Source organism: Mauremys mutica, chromosome 3, assembly GCF_020497125.1.
Source record: "Mauremys mutica isolate MM-2020 ecotype Southern chromosome 3, ASM2049712v1, whole genome shotgun sequence".
NCBI classification, from domain to species: domain Eukaryota; kingdom Metazoa; phylum Chordata; order Testudines; family Geoemydidae; genus Mauremys; species Mauremys mutica.
This window is the reverse complement of record NC_059074.1, coordinates 47,502,254-47,528,455: the sequence shown is the minus strand read 5'-3', so window position 1 is coordinate 47,528,455 and position 26,202 is coordinate 47,502,254. Positions and strand designations below refer to the sequence as shown.

General features: G+C 42.1%; 1 protein-coding gene and 1 long non-coding RNA gene across 2 annotated transcripts in view; one reads left to right on the top strand and one right to left on the bottom strand.

The window, feature by feature from the left end:
- Positions 1–1,659, bottom strand: part of FAM83B (family with sequence similarity 83 member B) — a 75,293-nt gene extending 73,634 nt beyond the window's left edge. Inside the window, exon 1 of the mRNA XM_045011701.1 lies at positions 1,036–1,659. The gene's annotated coding sequence lies outside the window, so the exon portion shown is untranslated. The remainder of the gene's footprint in view (positions 1–1,035) is intronic.
- LOC123367443 lies at positions 917–25,564 on the top strand. The gene is made up of 4 exons (XR_006578467.1): positions 917–1,165; positions 18,168–18,245; positions 19,074–19,188; positions 24,493–25,564. It is a non-coding gene; the product is annotated as an uncharacterized LOC123367443 (long non-coding RNA).
- Positions 25,565–26,202: the final 638 nt, after the last annotated feature.

Here is a 26,202-nt window from a genome sequence, read left to right as displayed (position 1 = left end):
ACCCAACCAAGAGCAATTGTGTAGGTGCAAAGAAGTGCAGAACAACCCACTATTTACTTCAGGTGGGAAGCAAAGAAGTGATAAAAGCTTGCATCCTTGCCTCCAAGAAATTTCAGGCCCTACAATAAGCCTGGGGGAAAGGACCCAATCGCACATATCCCAGTCAGCAGAGCAGTTGTGACCATGGAGCCCTTCAGAACATTGCTTTCAGTGGGCTTAGCCAGCTGCAGGCATGTTACCTGCTGAGTGAACTCACTGGCAGTGGAGGTGATGAGCTGCCCCAAGACATGACCAAAACCACTGTGGTGTTGTTAGTGGTGGTGTGCCAAGGTGGCAGGCTCCACTCCATGTGACCCAGCCTGTTAGTAGCTATTTGGCCAGTTCACTACTTGGGTGGGTGTGGCGAGGGGACAGGCTCAGAGCAGGCCAGAGTGGGCTGTGGCCCCTGCGGCACGCAAGCCCAGGCTTGGAGGAGCACAGAGTGCACCCACTGTGGGGTGTGCATGCAGGGCAGGTCCCACCCGCCACAGCCAAGCTTGGATCCCACAAGGTCTGGCCGTTTCTGCTCAGACAAAGCCCAGCTCCTGGGCACGTTTGTCCCAACAAGTCTGCAGCTCAGAGTGAAGTGGGGGGGGGGGAGCCTGCAGCACTCAGCCTCTGCTATAGGTCTGCCCACAACCCCCTGGCCCCTTCCCCCAGCTCTCACTGCCCTGCCCCAAAGCTGCCCCCTTCACACCGCTAACGGCCCACCTCCCATTGCCCTATCTCGCCCCTCTGGCCCTTGCTCCCCCTGCCGCAGCCCCGCTCCTATGCTCCCCTGGGCCCGGCGGGCTCCGCTTTCAAACCCGAGCGGCCCAGACGGGGAATGCCGGGGGAAGGGGCGGGGCGAGCCGGACAAACTAGCCGGGCCGTGGGGCAGGGTCCCCGCCGCCCCTCAGCCCGGCAAGGGGCTGGCGGCGAGCGGAGGAACCTGGGCAAGGAGCCGAGCCCCGCTGCCCCCAGCCCCTGCAGAGGGCGAGGAAAGACCCCACTTACGGTGCCGAGCCCCCCCGCGCGTGGAAATCGCCTCAAAGCGGGTCTAGGGAGCTTGTCCCAGCCTGATCCCGAGCGCCTGTTCCCCTGGCGAGAGTCACGTCGGAGCGCGGCGAAGTGCAGCCGGGCGCAGGTATTTCCCGGCGCTCTCAGGAGCGCGCTGGGTGGGGAACCAAGTTGGGACATGCCAGGAGAGTCACACCGAAGCCTTCTCGGCAGCCGCGGGAGCGGGGCGAGGAGCTGTGGGAACGGCCAAACCCCGCCCTGGGCACAGTCCTGGGCCGGGCCTCTGGCACCGGCTACGTTGGGGAAAGGCAGCTCCCGACGGCGGCAGCCCCCTGACTTGGTGCCTGGCACAGGGCAGGCTGGGGGCAGTGAGGAAGTGGAAAGCTCGCCGCGCGCTAGAGTGCCTGCAGGCTCGAGCGAGGCGAACGGGGCACATGCAGCCCTGCTTTAAGGAGCAGGCACACAGACATGGGGGAAAGAAAATCTACTCGTGCACCTGCGCTCAGGAAACTCAGACGGTGCGTGGAAAAAAAAATCGAAGCTAGAAGGAGTTGAGTAAACTTTTCCATTCATCGACCGCTTGCTTTAGACTTTGAAAGCACAGAGTCCGTTTCTGGGATGAAGAGGTTTTCAAGCGGATGCCAAGAAGATGAAAGGAAATGCAGCCTTCCATTGGAAGACTGATTCCTAGATGGAAAGTTGTATTTAATTTAAACTATTTACTTACTTAATTAAAGTTAATTTTGGAGCTCACGCTAATGCTCTGTTGTTGTGTTTTGGGAGGCTGTTGGCTAATGGTTTAGAGAAAGGGAATAGGCATTAGGACATCCGGGATACATCTAGCCTGCAAATAACACAGAGTACCTCATCTCAGCGACCATGTCACCTGGTTTGGCCCCAGGAGGCTGGGGCTGTGGAGTTAAAAATAGCAGTGGAGAGGTTTGGACTGGATCCTGGGCTGTGTGATCTTCTCCCATTGCAGATGTGGAGCCTTAGCCCAGCTGTCTACACTGGCATTTTTAGCTCCACAATCAGAGCTCCAGCTGGCTGACTCAAATAAAAGACTGGTGGCTGACATAGCCCTGGTCTCTTTTCCTAGCTATGCCCCTGACTCTCTAGTAAGTCACCTGGACCCAAATCTTCAAAAAGTATTTTAGGCACCTAATTCCTATTTCATAGAGTCATTCTCACATGCTCTGGCCCAATGGCTAGTTAAGTATTTATTCTTAGTGGAACAATTATTGGGCCAGAAAGAGTGGGAATGACTCTTGTCCAGTGGTTAGGGCACCCACGTGGGAGGTGGGGACCCCAAGTCCTTGCTTCCATCACTTTCATTATTGATCCACAGTGGAACAGCTTCATCAGGAAAGACTGAGGGAGCCCCACATCAGAACATCACATAGCTCTGTAGCTGGAGCACTCTGCTGAATGGTTTAACGAAAGGGAACTAGTAGGTTAGAGAACATGGTTTAGAGCACTTACCTGGGATGTGGGAGGCACTTGTTCAAATCCTTTCTGCCCTTCTAGCAAAGAGGTGGGGGGCAGAAATTGAACTTGGATCTCCCACATCCCAGGTAAGTGCTCCATATTCAAGAAGGGTTTTGTGGTCAGCATCACCAGCTATTTTGTGGGGAGCCAGGCAGGTACCTAACTAATTCTGGCAAGAAGCCTCTAAGCCAGTTGACTCCAGGGGAATGTCAGCACTGCAAAGAACCCTGCAGCTGGCTCATGCCAGCCACCTCAGGCTTAGGGGCTGTATCATTGCTGTAGTTTACACAGCAATGATACAGCCCCCAAGCCTGAGTTGTCTGGCATGAGCCAGCTCTACATGTCTAGTTGCTGTATAGACCATACCCCAAGCAGCTGCTTCCCACTGGGTGATTACTCAGAACCTAAGAGAGGGGTGTGGCTTAGGCCAGTCCCCTTTCATTGGCATATCCCATTAGCTAGCTTAGGGTTGCTGCCTTTGGCAGCTTCCTGCCTAGCATGCTTGCTTTTGCAGTCTAAATGTGTGTCTCTCTTGACATTCATTTTACCGAGAGGATAGGCACCTGACTCAGCCTAATGGATCACAGTGGTGTTCTTATGATTTTCTAGGCACCTAAAAGTTGTATATTGCAATGCAGGGCCTTAGTGCTCTTCCCTTACTGAAGCACAAAGGGTGGGATTCACAATATTGAAGATGTGTATATAACACCTATACAGCTGGGTTACAAGGCTAATTATTGTCTGTAAAGTATTTTGAGATCCTTGTTTGAAAGGCTTTCAAAAAATAAATGAGACTTGATTCTCAGCATGTGTGAGAGAAACATCCATGAGTTTAGTGAGTTACATGCATGTTTATGAAAAACCAACTTTTTATTGTAATTACATTAAATAAATAAAACAAAAGAAAAATTCTTGTTAAGTCTTTGCCCTCATTATATTTTGTAGTATAGCTTACAAGCAGGCCTTTCCTTGGTTGTAAAGCTGATATGTCACTTTGACCAGAATATTTTATCTACAATATTTCATCTTGCCTACCTTGAAGTGCAAGTTTTCCCTCCAAGCTTGTAACGCCCAGTAATAAATACAAGGCATATCATGATGAGCTGTGAGGTTGCCACATCTTCTAAGCTAAGCAAGGTTCAGCTGACAGTTTCTAACTAGACAAGATCATGGGGTAAAAGTGATAAAGATATTAACCTAATTTTTATCCAAATAAACACCAAAGATAGGGTCCCAAAGAAGTGAATAACAGCCAGTAAGTTTTGCTGAATATGCAGTGTTGGTATAGCTGTGTTGGTCCCAGGATATTGGAGAGACAAGGTGGGTGAAGTAATATATTTTATGGGACCAAGTTGTGTTGGTAAGAGACAAGATTTTAATCTTACACAGAGCTCTTTTTCAGATCTTGCACTATTACTAATAGCCATAGGACCACTTGAACCCAAATTGTGCTCTCAGTTACACCTGAATGAATGTTACATCCATTTTTCTTGATAAAAATTGAAGTTATTTAATATTTAGCCCTTATACAGCAATTTTGATCTTATGATCATTTGTGGTCAGCAAGGTAGAATGCTTTTCTATGGACAATCTTTCAATAGTAATATAGTGCCAAGCAAATTTTTTTAAACACCATCTATATTTTCCAAGTTTATATAGGAAGGGGGGAAGGGGTACTAACACTGTTTTCTACACCAACTAAATTGCTTGGACTTCCCTTTCTTTATACATGTAAATATTACTAAGGCTTCACTTAAGAGACGTTAATCATTGATTACAGGCACAGCATAACAAGAAGCAGTTCTAGATGTCCATTAACTTTTCTTGGTAAAGTGATCTGGAGAAGAAAAAATAAAGATCAGGTGCCTTATGCCACAGGCCTATTACTAACGCATCAGTTAGGGATAAGTTTGGAAGGATTTGATTTTTTAATCAGTAAATATTGATTTTACTCTACACATACAATTACTTCCATTGATAATAATCCAAATGTACAGATAGGCAAAGAAAGAAAAATACTGCTTGGGACCTTAGAGTTGGATTTAAAATATTTTATATACTTTGACAGTGACATTGACAATTTGTTTTAATGGTTAAAAGCTAAAGGTTTATGAATCTTAGTGTCTACTGTCAGCAATTTTTATTGTCTGCCTCTCCCATAATTTCGTACAATGTGAAAATTTAAATCAATACAAATAAAAAGCTTAAAAATATACAATTTATAATTGTCAAAATTATAAGAAAAAATAAAAATTCTTCCACACTTAGTTGAGTATCATTTTCTTACATATTTGTACAATGGGACCCTGATCCAGTACTGGGGTTCTTAGGTACTACTGCAATACATATAATAATGAAACTAAATCAGCTTCCATCTCCACTGCCACATGTCTGATAATGAAGAGTTCAATCAATCAGATTAGTAAAAGGAAACTTTGAAGATCAAGAAAGATGAGGTATTTATACAGGTCATGACATTGATGATCTGAACTTTTAGATCTCAAACAGATGAAGAAAAAAACATACAATTGCCAAGCATATTAAATGTACAATATTTACAAGTCAAAGAATTTGTCAAGAATAAAGAGGCTGTAGCCAGCTATGTTTAAAGAGAAAATATATGTTGTTACAGATATTAATCTAAAAGGTGCCATATCATTTATGTAAAGCTTTGAATAGTATTGATACAAGATGTGCACCTTTTATGAAGAGGCAGGGAGAAAGATGGATGCAGAAAAATAAAAATCAGTATGTTTAATAAGAGTCCTGCTTTCAATACATGCTATTACAAAACAATCACTATAGACTACCTTGTCAGGGGTATCTTACTGAACATCAGTCAGATTAAAAAGGTCTTTGGCCAGGGATAACATTGAAGGATTTCATACAGATTTGGTAGCAGACACCCGAAATGAAACATTTTGGAGCAAACGTACAAATAATGACATCAGTTGCAATTTGCCAGTGGTCCTAGTGGACCTATTCTGTTCATTCCTTCTGGGGACCTGGCCAATGTTGGAAGACAAGATACTGGGCTAGATGGACCTTTGGTCTGACCAGTATGGCTGTTCTTATGTTCTAAAGAACTTCATAGGTAGGCAAAAAAATAGCATTCCAGATGAAATTGGGGGAGGAAGGGAAGTAAACTACTTCCAGATCTGCACATGGTTCATTTTCAAAGTTACAGCAGTGTCTCTGCTAGGGCAGTTTTGGTGTATATAGGAACCAACTCTTGGCATGGAATTCATCCTGATGCTGATGCACTGCCTGCCAAAGGGATGGAGGGGAGATGGATTGTGCCCTTCCAATCCTGGGACTTCTTGGGGCCAGTTTGGCTCCCAGCACTGGATAGGGGGGCCTGGAGACTGCCTGAACTTATGCCCCACTGCCGGAGACCTCTCATGCGCCTTGTGGGGCACAAGTTGTTCTTCTCCACAACCTCTTCCAAATGTTACAAACCCAATTTTGTTGTCAGTATATGTACATTTTTTATTTTTGTAATTTAAATTTGGGACTGGACTAAGGGCTTAGAGGTGCTCTGGCTGTCAGTGCTAACTGGCAGCAATACAAGGGTAAAGAACCCTTTTGGAAATATATGAGAAAGAAGAAACCTGTCTCAAATGATCAAATCTTATACACAGACCTGCAACGTGAAAAAATAGTTTCATCTGTAATGATATCAGTGTTCTTGACCTGAATGCAATTGCTAGGAACAGCAGGGTGACTGTTTCATATACAAATTTTTCTATGCACAGCCAAAGCAGCTATGCCCCAAGCTTCTATTACAAGCTGGAAAAAGTGCTATTGACTATTTCATTGTTGTTAAAACTCTCTAGGACTACAATAGCTGGATAGGCCACACAAATGATGTGTGCAGGGATGGTCTCTAGGCTTAGTGGCCCCATAGTGTGTTAAAGTACAGACACCTGAGTTTGTGAATTTGTGTTTGCTGGCACAGTCATGCCCCTGAGATGAACTACCCTTGAGCAGTGCACCCACTGAGTGGCCAGCCATTCAATAAGGGTTCAGGTGACTTGGGAATGACAGACAAGCTGTTCTGAAAACCCCATCAGCATCCAAACATATGCCAAGCCCCCACTGGAAAAAGCAAGAGGCCACCTGCACTAGTGCAAGCTTTTGAAAATTCCAAAATGAGGTTTCTGTGTTAACTACAAAATAGAGATAGGCACAAATAAGACAGGGTCGGGTAGAAAATGTGGAGAATACTGTTGCATCTCACAGTCTTATGCCATGTAAATCCATGGTCCTAGTTGTACAATAGACTAATAAAGTGGATTGAGAACACAAGGTGTACTTGGTGGCAGCAAGATCCCTGGGTTCTGTTGCACTCAAATGTAGAAATTCTGTACCAGCTTCATTTAAATTAATAGAGACTTAATTGTTTTAGTGTATATGAATAATTTTGTAGTAGTGTGTCAGAACTGGTAGAGGGGCAGAGGAGGATAAATCTGGACCACCATTGTCTGCACTGAGGGAAAGCAGCCACCGCAGAGCCAATATGTGCCCTTCCTTGTGCAGTTGACTGGAAGGGAGCAGGGTAAGCCTCAACTCCATTCATCCAGTGCCTCCAATAGAATAGTTTATGTCCACAAGTGTTCCATGACAGAATTATATCTGTCACCACGTTTACTCCCTGCCAAGAGCAGGGGGAAGATTACAAGTCACCCACTGCAGTTTCTGTCCAAGGCTGCCCCATGGTAATAGACTGCTCCTTGCTACAGGCTAGATTATCACTTCTGATAAAATATCTAAGTGTTTTTTTAATTTTTTTTCCTCAGATTAGGACTTGAGAACTGTTTTCCAACAAAGGTTGTAATGAAGTATTCTAATACCCTTATTCACATTGGGTAGCTTTTTACTCCATAGACTGTCCCACTGACATCAAATGGGACCCTTTGATGAGTAAGGGCAATGTTTATAGGAGTTTAAGAATCTGCACCTATATTTGTTACAAGTCTAGTAATTTACTGTACCATATTATCAATTGTAAAGGAAATAAAAAATTCTGTTCTATTCTATAAAGGTTTTATATCTTTCCCATCACTGTAGGATCTGCATGCCTTCCATGAATGTATTAAGGTAGTTCATTCCGTCTCCAGAGGGAGAATTATGTGGTTAGTAGTTTGTTTTGGTAGGGAGGGTTTTTTTTTATTTATTTTTTTGGAGGGGGTGTTGCAGGGGGATAGCAGTGTATACATTTTTAGAAAGTACTATGCATTTTAATAGACAAGGCAAGCTTGAAGTAGTACATCTTGCTCTTTGAGCAGCTGGTGGTGAGATTTGTGAGGATCCATAGTCTCTGTAGGAGTTCATTTCACAGCTTTGGCCTACTACATGTGGAAAAGACTATATGCTGCTGTAATGCAACTCCTGCCTGCCAAGGGTGTTGTGGGGAGGGAAGCCTGGGCCCTCCTACCCCATCAGGCTCCAAACAGGGCCCTTTGGGCTATGTCCTCCCTGGGCCTCATCCTCTTGTCCACCCACCTAGGGTCAGCTTAGTCCAAGACTTTCCCCTGGTGGGGGAAACTTAAACCACAAATAGTAAGGGGAGTTACTAAAGTCCAAGGTCCACAGGATACTTCCCTCTCTCTCTGGGGTGGGTCCTCCTTCCCTCAGGGCAGGCTCCTTTAGGCAGCTGTGTCAAAGGGCTTGGCTACACTTGAGAGTTACAGCGCTGGTGGTGGCGCTGCAACTCACTCCCCGTCCACACTGGCAAGGCACATACAGCGTTGTATCTCCCTGGCTACAGCGCTGGTTGTACTCCACCTCGATGAGAGTAATAAACAGAATAGCGCTGCTCTTGCAGCGCTGGGGTGCCAGTGTAAACAGTGATTAATCTTACTACGCTGTAACTGACCTCCGGAAGCTCCCCATAATGCTTTTAAGTAAAGATAACACTCTTTGTTTTGTTGTGATGCCTCTTTGTTTTGTTGTGAACTCGGGGCTCCCGGAGCTGCTTATCTAAAAAACAAACACAGCTACTGTTTGCTCGAGCAGAGGGAGTCAGGGGGATGAATGTCCACAGCTAGTGTCAGCCTTTTCAGTGTCAGCCTAAAGACTGACACTGATAAGATTAATTTCTTATAGAGGAGAGAAGCAGCAGGGGGGGGGGTCCCGTTTTGGAGCAGCTGCTTATCTGGTCTGTGAGGAAAAAAAACAAAGAGGGCTATTTGCATTTAGTGAATGAGAGACGGGTGGGGGAAGGGGTCGGGACTTGCAAGGCAGGGAGCTGACACAGTGTCAGTTCCAAAAATCCACTCTCTCTCTCTCCCCCATGCTCCCTGTCACACTCCACCCCACCCCCCTCTTTTGAAAAGCATGTTGCAGCCACTTGAACGCTGGGATAGCTGCCCATAATGCACCACTCCCAACACCGCTGCAAATGTGGCCACACTGCAACACTTTCCCTACACAGCTGTACGAAGACAGCTTTAACTCCCAGCGCTGTACATCTGCAAGTGTAGCCAAACCCAGAGTCTTACACTTCCCTCTGCTCTGCTGGAGCTGTGGGTCTGCTCACCTCCAGCTCTGCCACCCAAATGAACTAATTCCCTGCCTTTTAATTCCTCCAGCACAGAGAGCATTTGCTGCAGGTGTGGTAGGGTGAGACTGGCTGAGCCCCAAATTATCCCTTAACCTCTTGTTGCCCAGTGTGGAGTTTGTACACCCCATCATACATGCAAACACAATCTTTACCCGCATGATAGAGTGGTTGGTGACATTATTATTAATTTGTACACAAAGTATAGGGCTACTAATTTGAATAACCAGGAACCCTATTTGCATTAACTGGTTCTTATTAGCTTTAATTATTTCAGTGCAAAAACTTCCATGTTGTCTGCTACACTGTTCTAAAGATGGAAGTGATAACTTATTTTTTCCTTTACTCTTAATGTTTCTACCAGCACCATGCATGAAATAGCTGATTAAACTATTACTTCAGATTAAACATTTCAGTGCAACTAATGAAATTAATCTTATCAGTGTCAGCCTAAAGACTCAAATCAAATGACTATGGTTAGAGAGAAAACAAATTTCTTTTAAAAGTATTTTAAAACCACATTTCCCAAACACAGACCTTTCAAACTCCCACACCTCATGGATTTCTGGATTTAGGTAACACCCTTATTAATGTAAGTAAGTAAGGTAGAGCTTTCTTTTGGTCCAAAAGTGTAGAAACATTTAGGACCAGTTTCTACACTAAGATGCAAATACAAAATTTCCACTGACCTTTACGAGAGCCTCTCTTCTGTAATGGAGAGCAAAGTTTTAGTGACAGATATAAAAACTTTTGTTTTAAACGTGTTGCCCATTAATTTTATTTGGTGGCCCCTAGTTCTTACATTATGGGAACAAGTAAATAACTTTTCCTTATTCACTTTCTCCATACCACTCATGATTTTATATACCTCTATCATATCCTCCCTTTGTCTCCTCTTTTCCAAGCTGAAAAGTCCTAGTCTCTTTAATCTCCCTTCATATGGGACCCATTCCAAACCCCTAATCATTTTAGTTGCCCGTCTCTGAACCTTTTCTAATGCCAGTATCTCTTTTCTGATGAGACCACCACATCTGTACGCAGCATTCAAGATGTGGGCGTACCATGGATTTATATCAGGACAATAAGATATTCTCCATCTTATTCTCTATCCCTTTTTAAATGATTCCTAACATCCTGTTCGCTTTTTTGACTGCTACTGCACACTGTGTGGATGTCTTCAGAGAACTATCCACAACTATCCGAGATCTCTTTCCTGATTAGTTGTAGCTAAATTGCCCCCATCATAGTGTTTGTATAGTTGAAGTTATTTTTTCCCCAATGTGCATTACTTTACAGTTATCCGCATTAAATTTCATTTGCCATTTTGTTGCCCAGTCATTTAGTTTTGTGAGATCTTTTTGAAGTTCTTCACAGTCTGCTTTGGTCTTAACCATCTTGAAGCAGTTTAGTATCATCTGCAAACTTTGCCACCACACTATTTACCCCTTTCTCCAGATCATTTATGAAAAAGTTGAATAGGATTGGTCCTAGGACTGACCCTTGGGGAACACCACTAGTTACCCTTCTCCATTCTGAAAGTTTACCATTTATTCCTACCCTCTGTCCCCTGTCTTTTAACCAGTTCTCAATCCATGAAAGGATCTTCCTTCTTATCCCATGACAACTTAATTTACATAAGAGCCTCTGGTGAGGGATCTTGTCAAAGGCTTTCTGGAAAATCTAAGTACACTATGTCCACTGGATCCCCCTTGTCCATGTTTGTTGACCCCTTCAAAGAACTCTAATAGGATTAGTAAGACATGATGTCCCTTTACAGAAACCATGTTGACTTTTGCCCAAGAATTTATGTTCTTCTATGTGTCTGACAATTTTATTCTTTACTATTGTTTCAACTAATTTGCCAGGTACTGATGTTAGACTTACCGGTCTGTAATTGCCAGAATCACCTCTAGAGCCTTTTTAAAATATTGGCATTACATTAGCTATCTTCTAGTCATTGGGTACAGAAGCTGATTTAAAGGACAGGTTACAAACCATAGTTAATATGGAACTCAAGTGTGAAATTGAGGAACTTTCAGAACTCGTGGGTGAATGCCATCTGGTCCTGGTGACTTGTTACTGTTTAGTTTATCAATTAATTCCAAAACCTCCTCTAATGACACTTCAATCTGTGACAATTCCTCAGCTTTGTCACCTACAAAGGACGGCTCAGATTTGGTAATCTCCCTAACATTCTCAGCCGTGAAGGCTGAAGCAAAGAATTAATTTAGTTTCTCCACAATGACTGTCATCTTTAAGTGCTCCTTTTGTATCTCGACCATTCAGGGGCCCCAGTGGTTGATTAGCAGGCAACTGGTTGTTTAGCAGCAACTGGTAAGGAAACCGTCATATCAGTATGCGATACTCTGGTCTGTGTTGTTGTCTAATGTCTCTATGGTGATTTACTGCAGCTGAAGATTTTTCCTAGTGACTTCTTCTCAGCCCTGTCTTACTGCCTAACAGACTGTGAGTGGCTACATGAAAAGGAAACATCATGCCAGATATGGAGTTATTGCTTGTGGCATGTTGAAAATGTACATAGGATCTTGCCTGCTGCATAGCTGCCCTCTATTGATGGTGTTTGTCTCAGGGAAAGTGATAAGGTCTGCAGCCTGGGGAATGTTTTGTCTGTGACTACATTGTAGGCACATACAGGTATGAGCATAGAAATTTTGCTTATGTCCATACCCATAAGGTCATTATTTAGTGATGCTAGAGCTGTGCCAATTGTGAGGCATCCAGGATGTCAGCTGATACCATTTGTTGTTGGAACTTGGTGTCACTACTTTCTAAGCTATTTTTCCTGTGAATAGGAGGTTGAGACAGGGCAGTAGCTGAAGAGGTCTTCAGGGTTGAATGTTGGTTTCTGGAGAACTTTTTTATTCTTTAAAAAAAGTAAGGCGTATACACTTTTCTGAAGGAGGCATGGACTGTTTCCATTAGTGGACATCGTCACTCTGTAGCCAGCAGGACCATGGATCCATTTCATCCATCCATGTTGAGACTAATATTTTTCAGGGCTTCTTGAGCCATATGTGATTGGGCCAAACCAGGCAGGAGGTGAAGTATCAGTCAGCTCTTTATAGTGCTCAGTGCTTGTGTCTGGGCAGTGCAGTGTGGGTTGATGATCTGGTTCACTATGTGACCTAGCTCTGCTGGCCATCATTCTGCAGGATTGCTTGTGTAGGAGTAGCAGGCCTGTTTTGCCTCTTTTACTGCAGTGGTATAGTCATCTATAAGTTGTTTATGCTGTTGTGGATGAATCTGGAATGTTTTATGCCACTGGTGTTTTCATGTTCTGCCCATGTGCTTCATCTGCCAGAGTTTGTTTGTGAACCATAGTGATCTCAGGTGGGTGGTGGGAGGAGGTTGTTTTGGTCCAAGACATCAGTGAACGTCAGCTGATTATACTATTGTACCAACTCACTGGTGGCTTGCCTTAGTACAGAGGTGCCTAACCTATGGCCCGCAAGCCATATATGGCCCACCAGAGCATTTCATAAGGCCTCCGGCCTGCTTCAACACAATATACTAACAGTCAATTCATTAGTGTTTACACACTTGTGTAAACTAAAGTGACATAAACATGATGAGAGAACAGACAATACTCTACATATGTATTTAGATAAAAACAACCTATGAAACAAGCTGAACTTAAAATATAAATTAATACCGGTGACTATAAATCTTATTAAAATATGGAGCATCTATTTAGCCCACACAAGGTTGTGTTTAAGTTTGTCACCCTCCTCTGTAATAAGGTTGGACACCGCTCCCTTAGTATGTGTATAGCTTGTTTTGCTACAGAGCAGGGGTGGCCAGCCTGTGGCTCTGAAGCCACATGCGGCTCCTTGCATAGGCACCGACTCCGGGGCTGGAGCTACAAGTGCCAACTTTCCAATGTGCCAGGGAGTTCTCACTGCTCAACCCCCTGGCTTTGCCACAGGCCCTACCGCCACTCCACCCCTTCCCGCCCCCTCCCCTGAGCCTGCACTGCCCTCACTCCTCCTCCCTCCCCACCCCAGAGCCTCCTGCATGCCACAAAACAGCAGATCAGGAGGTGCAGGGAGAGAGGGGGAGGCACTGATCAGCGGGACTGCTGTGGGTGGGAGGCTCTGGGAGCGGGGTTGGGGCTGTGCTGATACAGGGCTACTGATGTATTACTGTGGCTCTTTGGAAATGTGCACTGGTAAATTCTGGCTCCTTCTCAGGCTCAGGTTCGCCATCCCTGCTAGAGGATCGAAAACCTAAGTGGTTCAGGAGTTTTTGGGAACAGACCAGTTTTGTTGCTGTTTATGTTTACTGCCCATTCCCAATCAAATATAAAGCTATTGAATTGTGATTTTTTTTATTTCATTATAAACATTTCTTAGATCCCAGAGGACCGGGCCCTATATGCCATTGTTCAGGTTAGCAGGACCTTTGACATTTTAACCTCAGCAACAGCTGCTGTAAAGGTTAGTTAGTAGAGGTGCTATTTTGAATAGCTTCAAATAGGTAACAATGTTTTACTACATTTATTTTAAATTTTATTCTTGATAACTTTACAACATGAGATGATCAGCTACTTGAGTGACAGGGGCTAATATAAATCCTAAAATAGATGGTAGATTTACACCAGAACAGTTTTGTCCACTCAGTTCTGACTGAATTTATTTCTTGGGTCTCATTGCAGGGTTACATACTTCAAAGCTCAAAACTGCAAAATTTTAATCTGAGTAGTAGTCTCATGAACTTCACCTGACATCATTATGAATAAGGGTTACTCTCAACCATATAGGTTTGCAGAATTGGGTCGTACCTGACCAAGATGACATAAAAATGAACATAAGTAACCTTTGATAGATCATTAGTCTTCAAAGCAATTAGGAGCCAAATTTGTACACACTTTGTAGCTATCCTCTTACTTTATTTTAGTGAGCCAGGTTTTTTGTTTTTGTTTTTAAATAAAAACACAATTGTTATAGTGCATTACAGGCCTGAACCACCTTCCACTGAAGTCAGTGGAAAACTCCCAGGGACATGAGTGGGTGTTGGATCAGGCCCTAACTTTAGCTTATTCTACAACCTACAGAGCCAAATCCTGCCTTACTAACAGAAGTAACCTCAATAGCCAGTCTCAATTTGAGAAAGGAATGCTAAACACTTGTAATTCCCAGTGAATTTAATTGGACTTGTGGGGTACTCAGCACTTCTCAGGATTGGATACTATCACCTTAACAACTGGCAGAAAATGAAATGAACCTTAAGACAGCTTTTCTTCAATATGTTTTCCCAACAGCCAAGGACAAGAAAGAAAGGGGACAGTCTTTTTGTTATGCGAGTGTACAGTGCCTAGAACAACAGGGCACTGCCTGGAACCTTAGGCACTGCTAAATAATAATTAGTTTAGCAAAAAATCAGCAGGCGAGAGTTGTTTTCAGTTTTTGTTTCTTAGCCATGCGCATCCAATTCTTCAATGGGGGGGGTGTGTGTGTCAAGATTTCAGGAGAAAAAGGAAGTCAGGAGACGTTATGCCAGTGACTTCAAGAGAACCAGGATTTCACCCTATTGCCTTAATTTAACATCTCATCCAAGTTGTAGCAGTCATGTCAGTAGAAACATGATAATTATAAACAGCTATCAATTTAGCACATACAACTTAGTTTTAATATAAACCTGTGACAGAATTGCTCCTGGGCTCCCAGCAAGCCACTGTTTGGGTGTACAAAACAAAGAGATCTTTCTTTGGCTGTCACCTCCTTAAGGCAGGACACCACATGCAGCAGTTTCACCCAGCAACAACAACAAGCAAAGCACTGGTAGCAAATCACCCACTTGTCCGAGGTCAGACCTACCTTCCCTCGGGGAGGCTTTGACAGACAGTAGTCTCTTGACAGTTCTTCACCCCAGCCAGACTTCTCTCACTGAGTGGGAGTTAGTTAGAGATCTGCTCTCCCTCCTAGGTAGATTCCAGCTGAGTTGTGCTCTCCCTTTTTACCCCTCCCTCCAAGCCTGACACCTACTGCAGGCGTAGCTGGGTGGGGCTGATTGAGCTCACAGCAGCTCGTTAACCCTTTCCTGGCCAGTGTGGGGTTTATGTATCCAATCACAAAATCATTACTAGTTTAGTAGGAAAAAGTAAATTTGTTTACTTCTACTTGCATGAAGTTGTGTTTCACCCTCCCCGCCCAACCATCCTCCATTTTGGCTTCATTGCACAATGATATTGCAGCTGTTTTTGTGCTCTGATGGCTGTGAAAGTAGTTAACTTGTCATGGCACCCTTCATTTTTCATTCAATTTTACAAATCAAATTCAGACATCATTATGATCAGTAAAACTAGGCAAAAGTGAATGGGGCCTGATTAATGATTTGGCAGAAGTGATATTCAGTTAAATAAAGACTCAAATCTTCCTCCAGGTTTCTGGATATTAGCTTCTGTCTTCAGAAATATAACAAAAAAGAGTTTGGGAACTCTTCCCTTGAAATTTCCTTCTCGGGAAATTGATTGCAATGAAAAAGAAAAAGACTGAAAGTTACATTATGGCTAAATTTTCAAAGTACAAACTTGCAAGTTATATGTGCACAGGAGCCAAAATCAGCTGGTGAATTCTTATTCCATTAATTTTCAAAACAAATGCCTGAAATTAAGGAGTTTACCTGGCTGAAAAGCAGTCACAGGTCCCAAAGATAAGTGCAAAGTAACTGCAGCCACAACTGAGCAGTTGATTGTACCAAGGGTAGATCCTGGTACTAGAGTCATGTTGAGTCACCCCAGACAGTAAGAGATCGTGAGACACATGCTGGAGTACAGGTCACACTACAGAGCATCAAGATCAAGTCACTACATGCTTCCCAACTGTCCTCAAACTGATGTGGAGCTCCTGGTTGCACTGGGATGGCTTCTTCTAACAGCCACCAGTAAAGAGGGACCCACCAAGAATACAATGGGAATGAAAGTTAAGCTGCCCACTGCTTAATAGCTGGGCTGAGAAAAAAATGGTGGTGCTCCAAGCAGGATCACTTCAGAGAAGCATGTCTCAGGTAGCAGCAGGCAGTCCAAGTAGCTCCTAAATCCCAGCATAAACACAGTATCTCACAACATTATGATTCCTCAGCAAGCCCTATAGCAGCCCACATTGGCTGTCCATGGCTCTGCCATAGAAACACTGGGGCACAGGACACTAAAAATTAAAAATATCCTACATTAAAATGCAACAGGAGGGTGGTGAAGCACTGGAATGGGTTACCTAGGGAGGAGGTGGAATCTCCATCCTTAGAGGTTTATGAGGCCTGGCTTGACAAAGCCCTGGCTGGGATGATTTAGTTTTTGTTGTTCTTGCTTTAAGATGGGGATTGGACTAGGTGACCTCCTGAAGTCTCTTCCAACCCTAATGTTCTATGATTCTCTGAACAGTTTAGAGTTGAATTTGAGGATAGTAGCATTAATTATCTTAATCCAATATCAGTGGGTGGATTGTGTGGTCTATGGCAATAATTCAGTTCAGTGGCTATGGGTTCGTCAAATTATTGCCCAAAGTTGGGGGATTCAAGAAACCACTTGCATCCAGTTGAACCCCTTTGGGGATTCCATAGCAGTTGCATTCTCTAGTCAATGCCATGTTGCTCCTCACAGGTATAGCTTTTGGCAGGTGCAATTCATTTATACCCTAGTTATACTCTCCTTTGAAAATATTAAGTTGGTACAAATTCCCCTTATGCTTGTTTTTACAAAATCATACTGTTTAATAGGGAAATAATCTCAAGTGTTGTGACCTGTCTCAGCTCAAAGGATTTCCATTCAAGAATTTTTATGTAAGCCTACCAATATCTGAAGAATAGGTGATACAAAGGCAGTCTGATGATTTTTAGTGCCTATAACCATTTTTGTAAGGGGTGATAAAAGAACAGTGATAAAAAAAACAGTCCATGGACTCCTTAATGTAATCTGAGATGTCATATACTATGCTGATACAGTAAATCACAAATAACTGCTGTGTCTGTGAAGACCAAAGCATGACACATCAGGCTATAGTGCTGTGCAAAAGGAGATGTCTAAAGCTCCTTCATTTTTAATGTGACCGTAACAAAATGGTATTTCTATTCTTGGTATAAAGGTTGTGCTAAGAATTGAAATAATGTTTGGGTACTGTTAACCTATACTGGAGCAAATTTATTCCACATGTGAAATTTAAATCCTTGAATTAATTGGTAAAGGAACAAAGTTTGTAAGATCAATTCCAACATAGAAAGAGAGCTTCTAGCAGGTACCATGGTTTCCAGTTTGACTTGCCTTTGGCAGAATCTAGCTAACCTGGCATGGGTTTCATAGCATGAAATCAGATTAGCTCTTTTCCATTATCTATGAGTATTGCATCTACTGTTCATATTTATAAAGATTTAGGATATAAATGGACTCAAGCAAAAAGACACTACTTGCAGCAACAAATTATTTCTATTATATTGTTTTTATACAGAGGATACAATTAAGGTGGCTGCTGCCAGCCATAGTTTTTAATGTTGGCTGTTAAGGAGGATTGTCCATTCTATGTTAAATCATGCAGATTCATACCAGTATTGGTTACAAAGATTGTACATCTTGGTGGCAAAGACCTAGTTAAGGAACATTGACTATCCAGGTGAAATATGATTAAATAGAGTTGAGATATTTATCACAGTGGCCAAACTGACATACTGACAGATCTAGCTACTTAACAGGGACCTATTTGGGTGGTGAATGCAAGTAAAATCTAAGTCTTGTTCTGCACAGCATGTGTGAGATCAGCCCTCCCTATACCAATGGATTATAGATGAATGGGGATGGTGGTTTGTCTCCCAACCAGCCAGGATTAGGAATTTGGGGATATACTCTGTCTCATTGAATAGGTATTAATCCTCCATGCCATGCCAATAGAGGTTGGATCAGTGGCAATGCCTTGTGCAGTCTCAAACAACACTGCAGACAAGCTTAGAATGTGGGATTATGAAGCACTCATTTAGGATTCAGAATTGTGAGGCCAAGGTCACTGATTGTTGTGTGAGCACTGTACAGTAATTGCAATTGCATCACAGCTTTAATCATCTCACCTCATTTCAGAACCTGCCAGGACTGTCAACTTTCAGATCCTATTTCAGTTGCATTGAGAGAAACTGTTACCTTTTCACCTTTAAAAAGGTAAGTTACGTTTGTTCTGTTCTGATTAGTGCCCACACTGAGAAAAAAAAATCTACCAACTTTGAATCATTTTAAAACTCCTGCATTACCTGTTGGTTGGATCATTCCTAACTACCTTGCACCAGTCTTCTTCCTGAATAGTATCCTGGCTCAGACGTGTTTCTAAATTCCAAATATTTTATGATTCTCATCCTACCCTTTGGCTGTTTGAAATAGTGAATTGCTAAATGGCATCCTAAAAGCCAAACAGTCCCCTAGAACTCTCAGTTTGCATTTGACATTTACATAAATTGCATTTACCTTGTGAAACATCATGTGTTTATACATCAGTTTGATCAAGCAATCATATTTATGTGAAGATGGTAAGCCTAATCATAGCAATGATTAATCAGGAAGATAGGCTAATTCATCTTTGTAACAAAACAAAAAAATCCAGAGATGTAGGAGTCACATAGTAAAATGGTTGGAGTTACAGATATGGAAAATGATCATATTTTTAAATTATGTTCCCTTTTAGCAATGATAAAAGAAAATCTCTCCTAGTGAGCAAGGGTGTTTGAATGTCACAAAGTGCACAGTGTATACCATTGTACTGAGCTATAAATGTATGGTAAATCAATATAAGGCAGAATGTAATTGAAGTCTAATAAAAAAACCAACAACAAAAAGTTTAACAGAGATTTCAGAAGTAAAGCAAATGGTATTCCTGCAAATTTTCTCAAAATCGAAGCAGCTTTTTGAATAAGCTACCATTGTCTTGATGGCTTTTGGTTTAGGACCTTAATATACAATATCAACTCTCAGAATTAACTCTTGATGTCTTCTCAGATGTGTTGCACACAAGAACATAACTATTCTGAACTTGAAAGGCCACCTCTTGCCTCAGGAACATAATGAAGTATAATGATGACCAGCTGCACCATCAGTTATTATTTATCACAAGGTATGTAAAATGCCTACTCTTGGGGAAAAAAACAAGTACATTGTCATATCCGGTTTCTATTATTTATAACCAGATGTCGGAAGCAATAAACTTTAACTGAGATGTCATGCGAGAGAGCAATAGCACTTGAACTTTGACCAATATGTAGGAGAAACTACTAGAATGTTAATAGCATTATACAAAGATTGGTATATATTAATAGAAGAAATGGCTTTGTATGAAGAAATTATATATTGCATAAACAAATCTCCCAAAATCTGTCTTAAACTGGGGAAATTTTGTTGCTCATCTCAAAAGTAACGCAGATTGGAGCATGGATATTTTGGTGAATGGATGCATTAATAATACCAAAACAGATCATTCCAGCTTGTGATACGAACAAAGCACTATTTGAAGATTGTTTCACAGGTGGATTGTTTAACAGCATCCCACGTAATCTTCCATACCTGCTCACCCATACAAAAAAAAAGTTATTTTTTTAGTGTCAGAGTTGCATACATCTCCCTGCTCACCTTCACTCAGCTGACATAATGGTTTCCTGATGTGGGTGATATTCCTAAAGGTCACATCTTCATTCTCTCTTCTCACGATGGACAGTCTGATATTAATGCTTAAGAGTGTGACAATAAGTGTGACATTTAGTCATGATCATTTGAATACCATGTAGCAGGCAGCAATATCTGATAAACAGCAGCTATGAAGAAAACATTATTTCAGGGCGTTGTGAGAGCAGCAAGACCTTTTGGTGTGCTTCCATCTGTGCAACAGGATGCTAGTGCAAGGAAATCATGAGAGGTCCTCTTTATCCACTAGAGTTGATAAAACTGGAAAACTATAATTTTTTTACAATTTTGTCCAAACTGCACAGTGCCAGTGTGTAAGAGTTCCATATGGGCAATTGTAAGATTTTTTGTTTTACCATTCAACATTCACTATCACATATGTTGACTTCACCATGCTGATAGTGAGCAATAAGAAGGTCTAATCCCAAACCCTGCGAAGTCAATGGAAACACTTTAAAGTTGTTTGGATCAGGCACTAAACTTGCTGAAGCATGAAAACATGAAGAAATAGGGAGGGTGTGGGGGGAAGAGACTACACAGAATGTTGATTCCTATTTCTACTACAAATATTTCACACACAACTGCTAAGTTGATGGCCAATCATCTGATTCTATTCTCAGACTAGTTCTGCAATGTGTTGGCTCCATTAATTTAAGTGGAATTGCCCCTGATTTGCTAGGGTTAATGAAATCAGAATCAGGCTCACTTTGGATCCACATTCACTATGATTTACATCACCTCTGAATTTGGCCCATTGTCTTTTATAGAGCTAAGAGTTAGTATTAGCTGCAGTAGCTGACTGTGATTAAATAAATGATCACCACTTAGACCTAGATCCTGCAACCACTGAAATAATGAAGTGTCACGGGGATATTCACGTGAGTAAAGTTACACATCTGTTTAAGTATCTTGTGATGATAGTAACAAAATATGTATTAGCAAAAATAATACTTAGCACTTATTTGTGCTTTTCATCTTCAAACTACTTGACAAATATCACCTAATTAATTTGATAAGTACTAATGCTTTCTCAGACCCCCATCTGAAATAATCTGTGTTGTTTTGGTCACCATCTTACTTGAGGTTTGTCAGTAAGTTGTAGTTTTAAAACTGACCTGCACATCTTTTTCACAATTTTCTAACATTCCTCCCCACATTAAGATATTCTAGAATTATGGTTCTTGTGCAATCTTGTTTCCACCCTCTTGTACATCCAGCCTGTGCACTGAAGGAGGTAGTGTCCAATGGAAAAAAATTATGTGGGCTCATGTCATTAAAGTTGGCATCATAATGCATACACGCCAGGGAGACAAATCAAGGTTGACTGCTTGACTTTGTAACCTAAATAACATTCTTTTAATGTCATTTTAATAATGTAATTTCCACTTTGGGTTTTTGTTTGTTTTTCAGGGAAAAAGATTAAAACAACTGCTATTGTGTGCTACTGTAGCAACTCCTCAGTCATAAATCAGGAGGGTTTGACCACTGAACCAACCTTCAGCACCATAGCACAAGGTTTACTAATTGATCTACAGGAGTAACTACATTAGCTGGCAGCAGCAGCATAAGGCTTTATCCGTGGGAAGAGGGGTGTACTGAGGGAAAGAGCTGGTTCTCAGAAGAGTGGTTGGTCAGAGAAGCCCAACCAGGCTCTCTCTCTTCCCTCCCCATGGGAGCTTGAGAGCTCCTGCCCCATGTGGTTGCTGGCTGCAGCCAGGAGTAAATGTGCAGCTGCACCCTTATGCTGTGTTTGGGAGGTGGTCAGGAGGACTCCAGACAAGCTCTTTGCCTCTTCTCCCTCGCATTACTGCTTTTCCAGTATGTTGGCTGCTGCTGCCCTTGTGACAGCCTGAGCCCAGCTCTTAATAAGCTTCATGTTTAGTTATTATTTTGACAGGCTGCAAAAATGTTCTTGAAGGACACAAGAAAGAGAAGGGAAACATTGATTCTCAAAAGTTTCTCTCTCTGCAAAAATTGAACCTAATTTTATTGTGACAAAGACAAGGCATTTCTGTTACCAGAGGGCTTTCCATTGCCAAATTTCAAAGTCCTGATGCCAGCAATGGAGGAGTAACAGTGGCTAAAAAAAAAAAAAAAAGGCATAAGAACCCTTTATAAGTAAAAATGTTAGGTCACCTAAATATGGGGACTACTATAAATACCCCCCCCCCTTTTTGTTGTTTTTAATTCCTCCATGCAGTTTTTCTTTTGGATCCCGCTCTTTGGCCTCAGCAGTATATCTAACTTTGTTTACTGTGAAATAATATCATAAACTTCATAGACATATTAATCCAGGGTTTCACAAACTGGGGGTGGGGACCCCTCAGGGGGTCACGAGGTTATTACATGAGGGGGGGAGTCGTGAGCTGTCAGCCTCCACCCCAAACCTTGATTTGCCTCCAGCATTTTTTAATGGTGTTAAATATATTTAAAAGTGTTTTAATTTATAAGGGGAGTCACACTCAGAGGCTTGCTATGTGAAAGGGGTCACCAGTACAAAAGTTTGAGAACCACTGTATTAATCACTTAGTTACAGTGTCAGTTAATCTTGGTCTGGGAGATTTCATCTCCCACACTCTCTGGGCTGGGAGGCAAGCAACTGAACTAAGTTCAATCATAAAAATGTAGCAGCTTTAACCCAAATAAGGTAGAAATGAATAAATAAGGAGTGTGATAAAGAGGGGAAATATTTCCATCTATTTGGCATGCAGATAGCACCAATATAACTAAGGCTCACTCTGGCTTTTCTGTGGAGTGGAGGTTGATGGTGGGCTAGAGAAGAGTCAGAGTCACAATTTTAAAAAAGTAAAAGGAATTTTGACAAAAATGTGCATCTATTGGTCAGGAATCTCTTATGCTGTAAAAGTGAACAACCTGGAAAAAGCTTTGTAGGTCACCTTTAAGTAAATAACTTACCTCAGTCAAATCATTCATTAAGCAGTTAACTGCAGACAAATGGTTTATGACATGTCCTAGGAGCCATTATTATAATTATTACTTTATTAGACAGTCTGTATTTTGGTTTTCAAGTTATCAATACCAGGTAAGGACCTTTGCATATTACAGATTAAAAGGTTCTCTTCTGTAATGTTTTATTAAGCAGTATGAGGATTCCAGCTTGATTATAAGACATGCATCAGGCATTATCGTTATCACATTACACACATTCATATCTAGGTGAGCAAAGTACACTGATAACTAAAGTATTTTTCAGTTGGAGATACTGTATTGTGTTGACTTAGTTTTAATGCCAACATATTCTATTTGGAATTTTACAGTGAGTTGTTAAATATCTCCCTGGTAGGCCTCTGCCAGTCACAAACTATCTAAACTTGGAAGAGAAGCAGACTGAGAATAATCCATATGCAACAGCAGAAGAAAACTCAACAGAGTTCAGTATAAATGCTGAAGTGTATTCTTTACCTTCTAAGAAGCTTGTGGTTCTCCAGATCAGAACACCGTTTGTAAAGAACAAATTTTATTGTTACTCAGCTGAAGTTGACACCATAGTGGGTGGGAATGAACTGAAGCACAGCAACTCACAGTAGCTTTTGTCAAGCTCTTTTTTTAAATTTTAAACTAAAGATATATGCAATTTCTCCCACTCCTAAGCATATTATACAATCCCACTCAGGCTAAGATATACAGAGCCATTTTGGAAATAATCAATTATTATTTCCCCTAAAAATGCAATTGTCCATGCCATTTTCAAAAAGATAGCACTGGACCCAGAAGACCTTTCAAACTATCGTCTCCTATCCAACTTTCCATTCAGAAGCAAGAACACAGAGAAAGCAAAGACTTTCAGGCTCTAAAAACTTGTAACCTCTGCCAACATCCTGGATTTCCCAGGTGACTTGCACTTGGGTTTCAAATATTGTTACAGGAAAAAGAGTATTCTGATAGCACAAAAAGATGCCCTTTACATAGCTATGGATTCAGGCAATATTGCTATTCTCATCTGACTAGACTTCTTTGCAGCTTTTTACAGAGGTGTCTTCAAGTGTTCCTCATCTACCAGCATGACCTCGCTGGATTAAATGATGCAATATTACAATGGGTTGTCCCTTTCCAGCAGAACTCAAAGTGTTGATGACTTAGGATTTGAGTACTACTTGCACAGTCCCACAGAGAGCCATAATAACTCCTTTTTTCCTCTTCAACATCTACATGAAACCACTTAGAGGGACAGTGAGACACCACAGTATGCGTTGCCAATAGTATGCTGAAGGCATCATAGTCAATCCCCACTCTAAGCATCATCTCTTATTTGCTATAGAGTTGTCTGTGCTCTTCTCCTATTGGCCCATGATGCCAACTGCCCACTTGTAAAATTTTCAGACAAACACCTTTGTGCTTTTTCCTAATCTGCCCCATACACTTGGATGTACTCCACATAAACATCCATCTTCAAATCCCTCCTCAAAACTCTCCTTTGCCATGATGCCTACCAAAAACTGGGCAAGGGATAGATTGCTGGTGTGTTGAGAACACAACCTATCATTCTGACACAACTGTCACTCTGTTTACTTGTACTCCATCTGTTCCCATCTGTCTGTATCCATCTGTTGTCTTATACTTGGATTGTTAAGATCCTTGGAGCAGGGACCAACGTTTTGTTTTGTGTTTGTGCAGCACCTAGCACAGTGAGGTCCTGACTTATGACTAGTGACCCTAGGTACTATGGTAAAACAAATAATAAAATAATAATAATTCCCTTTGCATTTCTTATTTTCCACAGATACCACCAGCTGCCACTACTAAGGCGGTCACAATGCCTACAAGAGATCAGCTCCTAGAAGAACAGCAGCTGGCTCAAACTTACCCTGCCAATCTTAATCCAAACTCAGTCTTAAGCTTGTAATACTTGTCAGAAAGTAACTATTTTTCATGCATGGTGATGTGATTGACGCACTGACTGCTGCTCTGATGACACCTTCCTCATGCACTGTGTTCACCCAAGAGAGCAGCCTTGTTGCTTCTAGAAGGGACAACCCATGCACCTGCACCCGCTCTCTACCACCTCGTCCTCTTTATCCTCCAGAAAAATCTAGGCATAGGCAGGAGTCCAAACAAGCTCAATGAGGTTGACAATAGGAATTCCCTATGGGTTTGATTCTTACTTGGGTCAACTCTCCTCCCCGCACGTTGGGCCAACGTATGAAGGAATTCTCGCCATGGCACCAATGTGGGGGGAGGAGTGATGAGCACACTCACAATTGATGCAGTCACATTCATGGGCTAGGATGGGGATGAGGGAGTAGAGAGGTCTTATATGCCTATTGCCTATCTATGGACTACAGTAATAGCAGAAAGAAATGTTGGCGTCACAGCATACCAACACAGAATGTTGGTATTATCCGTGAAAGTAGACATGGGCTAATTATTAATCCAATATTGGCCCCTAAATGCAAATTTATGTTAAAGTATAAAACTGATTTTGTTATTAAAGTAATGGCCCTCCATGTTTTGTTGTTGTCCCCTTGATCCCTCTTCTGTTCTGGGCTGCTACTACCAGAAGGTATGCATCAACATGTCTTAACGTGGACATCTTAGACAAAAGATTTCACACACGCTGCTAAGCATATTGGATAGTTTGCAAGAGACCTAGTTATGTGGTGAGAGGATGGGTAGTGAAAGAGCAAAGTTGCCTTCTTTGTCATTGGTGATAGGAACAACATAGTCAAAACAATTAATGAAGGGAAGTAGCATGTGACAGTGTTGGTTATTTTGTTTGACCGTTCAAAGTCCTGGGTATTGACCTGTAATATTTAGCCAGACCCTGAAACTGCAGAAATTATTGCAACCATACATGGCACCAGAGTCACTGAATGCTCATTTGCATTACCCAGCAAGGACAAGATTGCACCCAGCTTTGCACAATGTAGATTTGGCTGGGGGGACAAAGGCTTAAGTTCTGTTTTGAGGACTAAAGTGGGAACAGAGTAGTGCACGCCCTCTGCACAGGGGTGACTTTCATCCCCTGTACACATGCTGTATAATGCTCAGTGAATAAGGCAGCTCTGCAATATTTATTTTTATCCTCCATTTAGTGAAGCCCTATCTTATTGACTGACTATTGTCCCACTGGTGGACTGAGTGAGTACAACTCCCTGTCACATTCAGTACGCATCATCCATCCTAGCACTGAGGGACCAGAGGTGCTCAGTTTCACCGGTGTAAATTAGGAGTAAGCACTTTGACTTTACTGGGTTTACTCCAGATTTAGTGTTGTAACTGCAAAAAGTTTTGTGCCCAAAATGAGGAACCAGTCTGTAGAACCCATGGACTCTACCTATATATCCCTTTGTCTTCCCCACTCGCTGCACATTAAATGAGGCAAGGGTCCTGAGGAAATGAGAGTGTGTTCTCATGCAGTTGAAGACTGTATTGTAATGAGCATGTACACTGGGGCAGAGGTAACACTGGCAGACTTGCAAAGCAAAATTCA